At 38.0% G+C, this 12524-nt stretch overlaps 1 non-coding gene across 1 annotated transcript; it reads left to right on the plus strand.

Moving 5' to 3' along the window:
* The first annotated feature begins 8466 nt into the window (after window positions 1-8466).
* On the plus strand, window positions 8467-8573 carry LOC112719372 (small nucleolar RNA R71). Its single transcript, XR_003161676.1, has one exon. It is a non-coding gene; the product is annotated as a small nucleolar RNA R71 (small nucleolar RNA).
* The last annotated feature ends 3951 nt before the right edge of the window (window positions 8574-12524 follow it).

Here is a 12524-nt window from a genome sequence, read left to right on the forward strand (position 1 = left end):
ACTTTTGAAAAAGGGGTGAGATATTTTCGAAAATTAGAGAGGGAAAAGTAGTTAGGTGGTTTTGAAAAAGATAAGAAACAAACAAAAAGTTTGTTAGTTGATTGAAAAAGATTTGAAATCAAATTTGAAAAAGATAAGAAGATAAAAAGTTAGATAAGATATTTTGAAATCAAATTTTAAAAAAGATAAAATTTTTGGAAAAGATAAGATAAAAGATAAAAAGATCTAATTTTTAAAATGACTTGACTAACAAGAAACTACAAGATAAGATTCTATAACTTAAAGATTGAACCTTTCTTAACAAGAAAGTAACAAACTTCAAATTTTTGAACCAATCACATTAATTGGTAGCTAATTTTCGAAAATATGATATAAAGATAAGAAAAAGATTTTGAAAATATTTTGAGAAAGATTTTTGAAATTTTCGAAAATTATAAAAAATGAAAAATATATGATTTTTGAAAAAGATTTTGAAAAGATAAGATTTTTAAAATTGAAATTTTGACTTGACTTGTAAGAAATAACTAATTTTAAAAATTTTTGACCAAGTCAACCCAAAATTTCGAAAATTTGGAGGGAAATAAGGAAAAGATATATTTTTTTTGATTTTTGAATTTTTAATTATGAGAGAGAAAAACAACAAAAATACTCAATGCATGAAATTTTTAGATCAAAACAATGAATGCATGCAAGAATGCTATGAATGTCAAGATGAACACCAAGAACACTTTGAAGATCATGATGAACATCAAGAACATATTTTTGAAAAATTTTTAATGCAAAGAAAACATGTAAGACACCAAACTTAGAAATCTTTAATGCATGAAAAATATGAATGCAAAGATGCACATGAAAAACAAGAAAAGACACAAAACAAGAAATCATCAAGATCAAACAAGAAGACTTGTCAAGAACAACTTGAAGATCATGAAGAACACTATGAATGCATGGATTTTTCGAAAAATGCAAGGAAAGATTTTTAAAGCATGCAATTGACACCAAACTTAAAAATTGACTCAAGACTCAAACAAGAACACAAAATATTTTTTGGTTTTTATGATTTTATGATTTTTTGTATTTTAATTGATTTTTTTTTCGAAAAACATGGTTAGAAAAACGAAAAAGAAAATAAAAATTTTGAAAAATATTTTTGAAAAGAAAATTACCTAATCTGAGCAACAAGATGAACCGTCAGTTGTCCATACTCGAACAATCCCCGGCAACGGCGCCAAAAACTTGGTGGACGAAATTGTGATCCATATTCTTTTGTACCTCTATGAAATCATTATTATGGCACCAGTTGAATTCACAACTCCGTTCAACTAACCAGCAAGTGTACTGGGTCGTCCAAGTAATAAACCTTACGTGAGTAAGGGTCGATCCCACAGAGATTGTTGGTATGAAGCAAGCTATGGTCACCTTGTAAATCTCAGTTAGGCAGATTAAATTTGTTTATGGTTTCGAAAATTAATAATAAAAAGAAAATAAAAGGGATAGAAATACTTATGTAATTCAATAGTGGAAATTTCAGATAGGCGTATGGAGGTGCTGTGCTCCTCTTGAAACTCTACTTCACTACTCACTCTTTCTTCAATCCTTCTTACTCCTTTCCATGGCAAGCTGTATGTAGGGCATCACCATCATCGGTGGCTACTTTCAATCCTCTCGGGAAAATGATCCTATGCGCTGTCCCTGCACAGCTAATCGTCTGGAGGCATCACCCTTGGTTGATGGCTACATCCCATCCTCTCAGTGAAAACGTTCCTGTGCTCTGTCACAGCACGGCTAATCATCTGTCGGTTCTCAATCAGGTTGGAATAGAATCCATTGATTCTTTTGTGTTTGTCACTAACGCCCAGCCTTCAGGAGTTTGAAGCTCGTCACAGTCATTCAATACCGGAATCCTACTCGGAATACCACAGATAAGGTTAGACTTTCCGGATTCCCAGGATCCTACTCGAAATACCACAGACAAGGTTAGACATTCCGGATCCTCATGAATTCCGCCATCTATCTAGTTTATACCACGAAGATTCTGTTGTGGAATCTAAGAGATATGTGCCCGGCCTAAGGTAGAACGGAAGTGGTTGTCAGTCACGTGCGTTCATAGGTGAGAATGATGATGAGTGTCACGGATCATCACATTCATCAAGTTAAGTATAACATATATCTTGGAATAAGAATAAAAGAGAATTGAATAAAAAGTAATAGTGATTGTATTGAAACTTGAGGTACAGCAGAGCTCTACACCCTTAATCTATGGTGTGCAGAAACTCCACTGTTGAAAATACATAAGTAAAAGGTTCAGGCATGGCCGAATGGCCAGCCCCCTTGAGTGATCAAGAGACCGAATAATCAAAGGCTAAACAGTCAAGAGATTAAACTGTCAAAAGATGTCTAATACAATAGTAACTTATCCTATTTATACTTGACTAGCTACTAGGGTTTACATGAGTAAGTAATTGACGCATAAATCCACTTCCGGGGCCCACTTGGTGTATGCTTGGGCTGAGCTTGATCTATCCACGAGCTGAGGCTTTTCTTGGAGTTGAACTCCAAGTTATGACGTGTTTTGGGCGTTCAACTCCGGATCATGACGTTTTTCTGGCGTTTAACTCCAGACAGCAGCATGTACTTGGCGTTCAACGCCAAGTTACATCGTCAATTCCCGAACAAAGTATGGACTATTATATATTTCTGGAAAGCTTTGGATGTCTACCTTCCAACGCCTTTGAGAGCGCGCCAATTGGAGTTCTGTAGCTCCAGAAAATCCATTTTGAGTGCAGGGAGGTCAGATTCCAATAGCATCAGCAGTCCTTTTGTCAGCCTTTTTCAGAGTTTTGCTCAAGTCACTCAATTTCAGCCAGAATTTACCTGAAATCACAGAAAAACACACAAACTCATAGTAAAGTCCAGAAATGTGAATTTAACATAAAAACCAATGAAAACATCCCTAAAAGTAGCTTGAACTTACTAAAAACTACCTAAAAACAATGCCAAAACGCGTATAAATTATCCGCTCATCACTACCCCGTATCATCCACAGACAAATGGGCAAGCTGAAGTCTCTAACAGAGAGCTAAAAAGAATCTTAGAACGGACTGTAATAGCCCGAAGGAAGGATTGGGCAAGGAGCTTGGATGATGCTCTGTGGGCATACAGAACAGCATTCAAGACTCCAATAGGAACCTCACCATACCAACTTGTGTATGGCAAGCGTGGAACTGGAACATAAAGCCTACTGGGCAACCAGATTCCTAAACCTGGATGCCAAGTTAGCTGGTGAAAAGAGATTACTCCAGCTAAATGAGCTAGATGAATTTAGACTCAATGCCTTTGAAAATGCAAAGATTTATAAGGAAAAGGCAAAGAAGTGGCATGACAAGAAGTTGTCATCCAGAGTCTTTGAGCCAGGACAAAAAGTTCTGCTCTTCAACTCTAGGCTCAAATTGTTCCCAGGAAAACTAAAATCCCGCTGGAGGGGTCCGTATGTGATTACAGGAGTATCACCATATGGATATGTTGAGCTTCAGGATACTGATTCGGACAAGAAGTTCATTGTTAATGGACAGAGGATCAAGCATTATCTTTAAAGCAACTTTGAGCAGGACTGCTCAAAACTGAGGCTGGAATGATCCTCAGTGAAGGTCCAGCTAAAGACATTAAAGAAGCGCTTGCTGGGAGGCAACCCAGTCATTAGCAGGTTATATGTTTTGTTTCTACAAGGGCAATTATCAAAATTTAAGGAATTCACAGAGTTACAGAAGGATTCAGTGCAAAAAGCAGAGAAAAGGAGCTTACTGGCGAAAAAATGCCAGTAAGGGGTACTTTGGGCGTTAAACGCCAGAATGGGCACCATTCTGGGCGTTTAACGCCAGGTGTGCAGCATCCTGGGCATTTAGCAAAACGTCCAGTGATAAAGGGATTCCTGGCGTTTAACGCCAGCCAGGGTACCTAGTTGGGCGTTAAACGCCCAAATTGGCCAACAAATGGGCGTTAAACGCCAGAATGGATACCATTCTGGGCGTTTAACGCCAGAAAGGCAAGGGGAGGAGATTTTGTTTCCCACTTCAAATTTTTTCAAACTTTCTTGTTTTGATCCATATTTTTCTGCATAAACACATTACAAACTTTCATCATTCACCTTCCAATTTCAAAAATCAAATCTTCTTCAAATCTATCTCAAATCCTTTCCTAGGCTCTTTCAAAAACTCTATTATCTCGTCAATTTTTTTCCATATCTTCTCAAATCTCCCTCAAATTTTCGAAAAATCTCTCCTCCTCCCCTATTTAAACACGTTCGGCCACCCCTCTCTCCCCACACCATTCGAATTTTCTCTCCTCCTCTCTCCCCTCTTTCCTTTCTTTCGCTTGAGGACAAGCAAACCTCTAAGTTTGGTGTGCTTTTCCGTGATCACTAAGCCAAGATTCATCAAGATCATGGCTCCTAAGGGAAAATAAACCAATTTAAGAGGAAAGAAAGAGAATAATCCAAAGAATCTTTGGAATCAAGAGAAGTTCTTAATCAAAGAACATGAAGACCATTATCACAAAATAATGGGTCTGAGGTCAGTGATCCCGGAAGTCAAATTCGATCTGAAAGAAGATGAATATCCGGGGATCCAAGAGCAAATTCGAAACAGAGGATGGGAAGTTCTAACCAATCATGAGATAAAGGTTGGAAGAAATATGGTTCAGGAATTCTACTCAAATCTGTGGTTGACAGATAGCAGAGAATGACTGGAACTGCTTTCCATACTTACAGAACCATGGTCAGAGGGAAAGTTATCTACTTCCATCTGGACAAAATAAGAGAGATCTTCAAATTGCTTCAACTGTAAGATGATCCTAAATCCTTTAATAGGAGAATGGTGAGAGCAGATAAAGAGTTGGATCAAGTTCTAGAGGACATATGCCTCCCTGGAACTAAGTGGATAACCAATTCAAAAGGTGTCCCAAACCAACTCAAGAGGGGAGACCTCAAACCAATTGCAAGAGGTTGGCTAGACTTTATTGGGCATTCCATATTGCCCACTTGCAACCGTTCTGAGGTCACTATCAAGAGAGTAGTGATGATTCATTGCATTATGCTTGGAAAAGAAGTGGAGGTTCATCATCTGATTGCTTGTGAGATCTACACAATTGCAAATAAGAATTCCACTGAAGCCAAACTGGCTTACCCAAGCTTGATCTCCTTGCTCTGTAAAGAGGCTGGGGTAAAGATGGGAGTAGATGAATTCATACCCATTGAACATCCAATCACCAAGAAGTCAATGGAAGGACAAATGCAAGACAACTCTATCAAAAAGAGGGCGCAGGAGTTCCTCCCTGAATTTCCTGAAATTGACTACTGGGCCAGCCTAGAAGCATCTATCACCAAGTTGCAAGAAACTATGGAGCAACTTAAGGAAGAACAGTAGAATCAGAACTGCATGCTCTGCAAATTGCTGAAGGAACAAGAGAAGCAGGGGCGTGAACTTCAAGAATTGAAACGCCAAAAGTTCTCCCCTCAATTTGAGGGAGCATCCACTTCTCAAAATCAAGGTTGTTGAGTCCTAACTCTTGATAACCTCTATCATTAGGAGCCTATTTAAATTTTTGTTTTCTATTCTTACTAGTCTCATCTTATATCTATTTTTGAGTATTGTTCTTAATTCATGATTAATAAAAATTAAAGTTCATGTCTTAAAGCTATGAATGTCCTATGAATCCATCACCTCTCTTAAATGAAAAGTGCTTTAATCACAAAAGAACAAGAAGTACATGATTTCAAATTTATCTTTGAAACTAGTTGAATTAGATTGATGTGGTGACAATACTTTTTGTTTTCTAAATGAATGCCTGAACAGTGCATATGTCTTTTGAATTTGTTGTTTTAAGAATGTTAAAATTGTTGGCTCTTGAAAGAATGAGGAAAAAGATAACTGTTATTGAGGATCTGAAAAATCATCAAATTGATTCTTGAAGCAAGAAAAAGCAGTGATTCAAAAAAAAACGAAGAAAAAGATAGAAGAAAAAGAAAGAAATAAAGTTGTGATCCAAGGCAAAAAGAGTGTGCTTAAGAACCCTGGACACCTCTAATTGGGGACTCTAGCAAAGCTGCGTCACAATCTGAAAAGGTTCACCCAAGTATGTGTCTGTGGCATGTATGTATCCGGTGGTAATACTGGAAGACAAAGTGCTTTGGGCCACAGCCAAGACTCATAAAATAGCTATGTTCAAGAATCATTATACTTAACTAGGAGAATCAATAACACTATCTGAGTTCTGAGTTCCTATAGATGCCAATCATTCTGAACCTCAAAGGATAAAGTGAGATGCCAAAACTGTTCGGAAGCAAAAAGCTACTAGTCCCGCTCATCTAATTGGAGCTAAGTTTCCTTGATATTTTGGAGTCTATAGTATATTCTCTTCTTTTATCCTATTTTGATTTTCAGTTGCTTGGGGATAAGCAACAATTTAAGTTTGGTGTTGTGATGAGCGGATAATTTATACGCTTTTTGGCATTGTTTTCAGTATGTTTTTAGTATGTTTTAATTAGTTTTTATTATATTTTTATTAGTTTTTAGTTAAAATTCACTTTCCTGGACTTTACTATGAGTTTGTCTGTTTTTCTGTGATTTCAGGTATTTTCTGGCTGAAATTGAGGGTCCTGAGCAAAAATCTAATTCAGAGGCTGAAAAGGACTGTAGATGCTATTGGATTCTGACCTCCCTACACTCGAAGTGGATTTTCTGGAGCTACAGATGCCCAATTGGCGCGCTCTCAATGGCGTTGGAAAGTAGACATTCTGGGCTTTCCAGCAATGTATAATAGTCCATACTTTGTCCGAGTTTTGATGGCCCAAACCGGCATTGTAAATCAGCTTTAAAATTCCCAGCGTTTAACACTAGAATTGGCATAAAAATTGGAGTTAAACGCCCAAACTGGCATAAAAGCTGGCGTTTAACTCCAGAAAAAGTCTCTACACATGAAAGCTTCAATGATCAGCCCAAGCACACACTAAGTGGACCCAGAAGTGGATTTTTACGTCATTTACTCATTTCTGTATACCCTAGGTTACTAGTTCACTATTAATAGGATCTTTTGACATTGTATCTGTACCTCATGACACTTTACACGTTTCTCATTGTATCTTCTATAGCATGAGTCTCTAAACCCCATGGTTGGGGGTGAGGAGCTCTGTTGTGTCTTGATGGATTAATGCAATTACTACTGTTTTTCATTCAATCATGCTTGCTTCCATTCTAAGATATCACTTGTTCTTAAACCTGATGAATGTGATGATCCGTGACACTCATCATCATTCTCAACTATGAACATGTGCCTGACAACCACCTCCGTTCTACTTTAGATTGAGTAGATATCTCTTGGATTCCTTAATCAAAATCTTCGTGGTATAAGCTAGAATTGATAGCGGCATTCAAGAGAATCCGAAAGGTCTAAACCTTGTCTGTGGTATTCTGAGTAGGATTCAATGATTGAATGACTGTGACGAGCTTCAAACTCGCGATTGTGGGGCGTTAGTGACAGACGCAAAAGAATCACTGGATTCTATTCCGACATGATCGAGAACCGACAGCTGAATAGCCGTGCCGTGACAGGGTGCGTTGAACATTTTCACTGAGAGGATGGGAGGTAGCCATTGACAATGGTGAAACCCTACATACAGCTTGCCATGGAAGGAGCCTTGCGTGCTTGAAGAAGAAGACAGTAGGAAAACAGAGATTCAGAAGATAGAGCATCTCCAAAACCTCAACCTGTTCTCCATTACTGCAAAACAAGTACTTATTTCATGTTCTTTTACTTTTCACAATCAACCCTGATAATTATTGATATCCTGACTAAGAGTTACAAAATAACCATAGCTTGCTTCAAGCCGACAATCTCCGTGGGATCGACCCTTACTCGCGTAAGGTATTACTTGGACGACCCAGTGCACTTGCTGGTTAGTTGTGCGGAATTGCAAAAGTGTGATTGCAATTTCGTGCACCAGGGAGCTTGGTTCAACCTTTGGTTTGAGTTATCTCTCCACCCTTGGTTTTGATTACCTCCATGTTGGTAGGGTCCTTGGTTGTAATTGGTCCTTTGTGGATAAGGATTAGCAACCGCCAATGTAATGTCCTCTTGGATTTGAGGGCACTCATCTGTGTAATGAGTAGTACAAGCACAAACACCACATATCCTTGGTGGTTCTTCAATCCTAGGAGGTTGAGGGGGAGCATTTATCAAAGCTTGAGGGATTTTTTGACCTTGGGTGATTTGACGCAACAAGATCGTCATTTCACTAAGGGTCTTAGTCAAAATAGCATCTCCAGACGGAGAAACTTCACTCAATGCTTTTGGATGTGGAGTCCTTGCCCGGGAGTGTTTTTGGTCAATGATCCCCCACTCGCGGCATCTAGGAGAAGCTTATCTTGGTGTTGCATCCCTTGACAGAAATAACTGATCAGAACCAACTCATCAATCTGGTGGTGAGGGTAAGCTTCTAATAATTTCTTGAATCTTTCCCAGTATTCATACAAGGTCTTTCCATCTTGTTGCACAATACAAGAGATCTCTCTTCGAAACATGTCTGTTTTCTGAGGAGGGTAGAACTTTTCCAAGAAATCCTTACGCAACAAGTCCCAGTTGGATCTAATTTCACTCAGCTAAGTATAAAACCATTCCTTTGCTTTCCCTTCCAAAGATAAAGGGAAAGCAAAGACCAACACTGCAGATTCATCTACCCCATGTCTCCTTGCGGTTGCACATGCAACTTGGAAATCCTTAAGGTGCTTTAGCAGATCTTCCCCAGGTAGCCCATTGTACTTCAGCGGATCTTCGTGGAGGGTCCGCCATGATAGCGTCACCTGAGTCACTCAAAGAGAATTCAGTACTCCCCATAGATGAATATAGAGTTTCCTCGTTGATCAAAGAATTAGAGTCACGAATGGTTGGTGATAGTGAATGGGAGTGATCCTCATGGGAACCCGATTCACTATTCACAAAAGCTAGCCGGCGCCGAGCTTGCCTTATACGAGTTAAAGCATGGGTTTGAAAGCGACCGTGTCATTCAACTGAGGAGGCAACGAAAGCATGTAATTATGAAAAGCAAAACACAAGCAGGCAAGTTAACAAACGCTAACTTAACAACTTATAACTACTAAAATTACTAAAGAGGAAAGTAGTACATACAACTAGTGCCAAGTAGCAAACCAGAAATCAAGTATTCACACCATTCACATATTTACACAACCAAAATCATGGCACTCATTGCACTCAAAGTGAAATCCCCAGCAACGGCGCCAAATTTGACGAGTGGCCAAATTGCATAGGTTAGGAATTTGATCATCAAAATGGTGTCGGCGTTGTAAGTATAGTCCTAACCCAACAAATTGACCATCGATCAAATGTTATCACAATTCAAACAAAATATCAATCAAGAGTATTTAGCTCCCGGGTCGTTCTCCCTGGGAATCACTCAATGGCAATGAGTGTGCAAATTTTGGTTGTAGTGATCAAGGGGTTTTCAATTAAGAGATGAACATATAAAGCAGTAAAAGAACATGCAAAATTGTAATGATTGAACTAATGAAGCAATTAAAGAACCAAGTGTGTAATATAAACAAGTAAAATATGAAAGAGATTAACATAACAAAATATGAAAGATTGAAAGCATAAAAAGGGGTCTTGGCTTGGAGTGAGCTAGAGATCCTTTCCTTGTTAGAACCACATCTATGACAATTATAATGGATTAGTCTCACTTGATCAACCCTCACATCAGAAGATAAGTTAAATGAGCATAAGTGTCCTTAATGCACATGTCTCAGAACTCTTCTCCTTTGATTCTTCATGTTTCCTCCACTTTGCATGCTCTCTTTCCATTTTTTCCAACACATTCCTACCTTATACACCTAAAATCACTAACAAACAACATCAAGACATCGAATGGAAGGCAAATGGAATAAAAATAGATCAAATAAAGCATCAAAGAGCATGTTTTTCACAATCAAGCACAATTTGGGAGGAAAGATCAAAAGCATGCTATTCAAGGGAATAAGTGCAAGTTTATGTGATGAATTCCATTCAATTCTAACCAAAAATCATCATCAATTATGGATTCATCATCTGGCTTCTTTATGTCAGTCCTGTCTAAGTTATTTTTAGTAATCCATTTTATTTAGACCTTGTCAGGTCTCTTATTATGGATTACTTTTTATAACTTTTGTAGCTTGTTAGGCCGACTTCGTCACGTCGGTCCTTTCTAAGTTATTTCTAGTAATCCATTTTATTTGGACCTTGTCAGGTCTCTTTTCATGGATTACTTTTTATAACTTTTGTAGCTTTTTAGGCCGACTTCATCATGTCGGTCCTTTCTAAGTTATTTCTAGGAATCCATTTTATTTGGACCTTGTCAGGTCTCTTTTTATGGATTACTTTTTATAACTTTTGTAGCTTTTTAGGCCAACTTCGTCATGTCGGTCCTTTCTAAGTTATTTCTAGTAATCCATTTTCAGCGCTGGCCAGACACCTTTTCTATGGATTTAGTTTTTATAACTTTTGCTGTTTGACTGGTCCGACTTCTTTATATCGGTCCGTCTTTAAGTTATTTCTAGCAACCTATTTTTGTTAAGACCTCGTCAGGTCTTTTCCTATCGATCACTTTTGATAACTTCTTGCATTATTCTATTTTCATCGCTTTTCATCTTTGTCGATTTTGTATAAATTGGGTAGTGCATTTCGCTTGGCTGACTTTGGATGAATTCGGTTTTCATTTTGTTGACCTTGTCATGTTGTGAATTTGGTTTTCACTTTGCCGATCTGTAGCTTTATAATCGGGCGATGAATTTTTGCATTTTCATATTAATGCTTCTTGGTGAAGAGAATTTGTAGAAAATCTAAAAAAACTTTATTTGAAATAAAAAATATGCAAATATATACATGTGGGTGCTTACCCTATTTAAGTCAAGTAATTTTGCAGAACTTTGTCTTGGTGCCTCGTTAAAAAACCTTTTTAGAAAAAAGAGTGCACTTCTGACCTAAGATCTTTTTATTACCTCTAACTATAATACCTTCTTAGGTTGCAGGCGTGCTGATGAGCGGATAATTTATACGCTTTTTGGCATTGTTTTTAGGTAGTTTTTAGTAAGTTCAAGCTACTTTCAGGGATGTTTTCATTAGTTTTTATGTTAAATTCACATTTCTGGACTTTACTATGAGTTTGTGTGTTTTTCTGTGATTTCAGGTAATTTTTGGCTGATATTGAGGGATTTGAGTAAAACTCTGAAAAAGGCTGACAAAAGGACTGCTGATGCTGTTGGAATCTGACCTCCCTGTACTCGAAATAGATTTTCTGGAGCTACAGAACTCTAATTGGCGCGCTCTCAACGGAGTTGGAAAGTAGACATCCAGAGCTTTCCAGCAATATATAATAGTCTATACTTTATTCGAAAATTGATGACGTAACTTGGCGTTGAACGCCAAGTACATGCTGTTATCTGGAGTTAAACGCCAGAAAAACGTCATGATCCGGAGTTGAACGCCCAAAATACGTTATAACTTGGAGTTCAACTCCAAGAAAAGCCTCAGCTCGTGGATAGATCAAGCTCAGTCCAAACATACACCAAGTGGGCCCCGGAAGTGAATTTATGCATCAAATACTTACTCATGTAAACCCTAGTAGCTAGTCTAGTATAAATAGGATACGTTACTATTGTATTAGACATCTTTAGTCTCAGTTTTGTTTTATTCTTCATCTTAAGAGGCTATTGATCACGTTTTAGGGGGCTGGCTATTCGGCCATGCCTGAACCTTTCACTTATGTATTTTCAACAGTGGAGTTTCTGCACACCATAGATCAAGGGTGTGGAGCTCTACTGTACCTCAAGTTTCAATACAATTACTATTACTTTTTATTCAATTCTCTTTTATTCTTATTCCAAGATATACGTTGCACTTCAACCTGATGAATGTGATGATCTGTGACACTCATCATCATTCTCACCTATGAACGCGCGTGACTGACAACCACTTCCGTTCTACTCTAGACTGGGCGCATATCTCTTAGATTCCCCAACAGAATCTTCGTGGTATAAGCTAGATAGATGGCGGCATTCATGAGAGTCCGGAAAGTCTAAACCTTGTCTGTGGTATTCCGAGTAGGATTCTGGGATTGAATGACTGTGACGAGCTTCAAACTCCTGAAGGCTGGGCGTGATGACAAACGCAAAAGAATCAAGGGATTCTATTCCAACCTAATTGAGAACCGACAAATGATTAGCCGTGCTGTGACAGAGCATAGGAACATTTTCACTGAGAGGATGGGATGTAGCCATTGACAACGGTGATGCCCTACATACAGCTTGCCATGGAAAGGAGTAAAAAGGATTGGATGAATGTAATAAGAAAGTAGAGATTCAAGAGGAGCACAGTATCTCCATACGCTTATCTAAAATTTCCACTATTGATTTACATAAGTATTTCTATCCCTTTTTTATTTTCTATTTATTTTTAATTTTCGAACTCATCATAAACCAATTTAA

This window comes from Arachis hypogaea, chromosome 10 (genome assembly GCF_003086295.3).
Source record: "Arachis hypogaea cultivar Tifrunner chromosome 10, arahy.Tifrunner.gnm2.J5K5, whole genome shotgun sequence".
NCBI classification, from domain to species: Eukaryota; Viridiplantae; Streptophyta; class Magnoliopsida; order Fabales; family Fabaceae; genus Arachis; species Arachis hypogaea.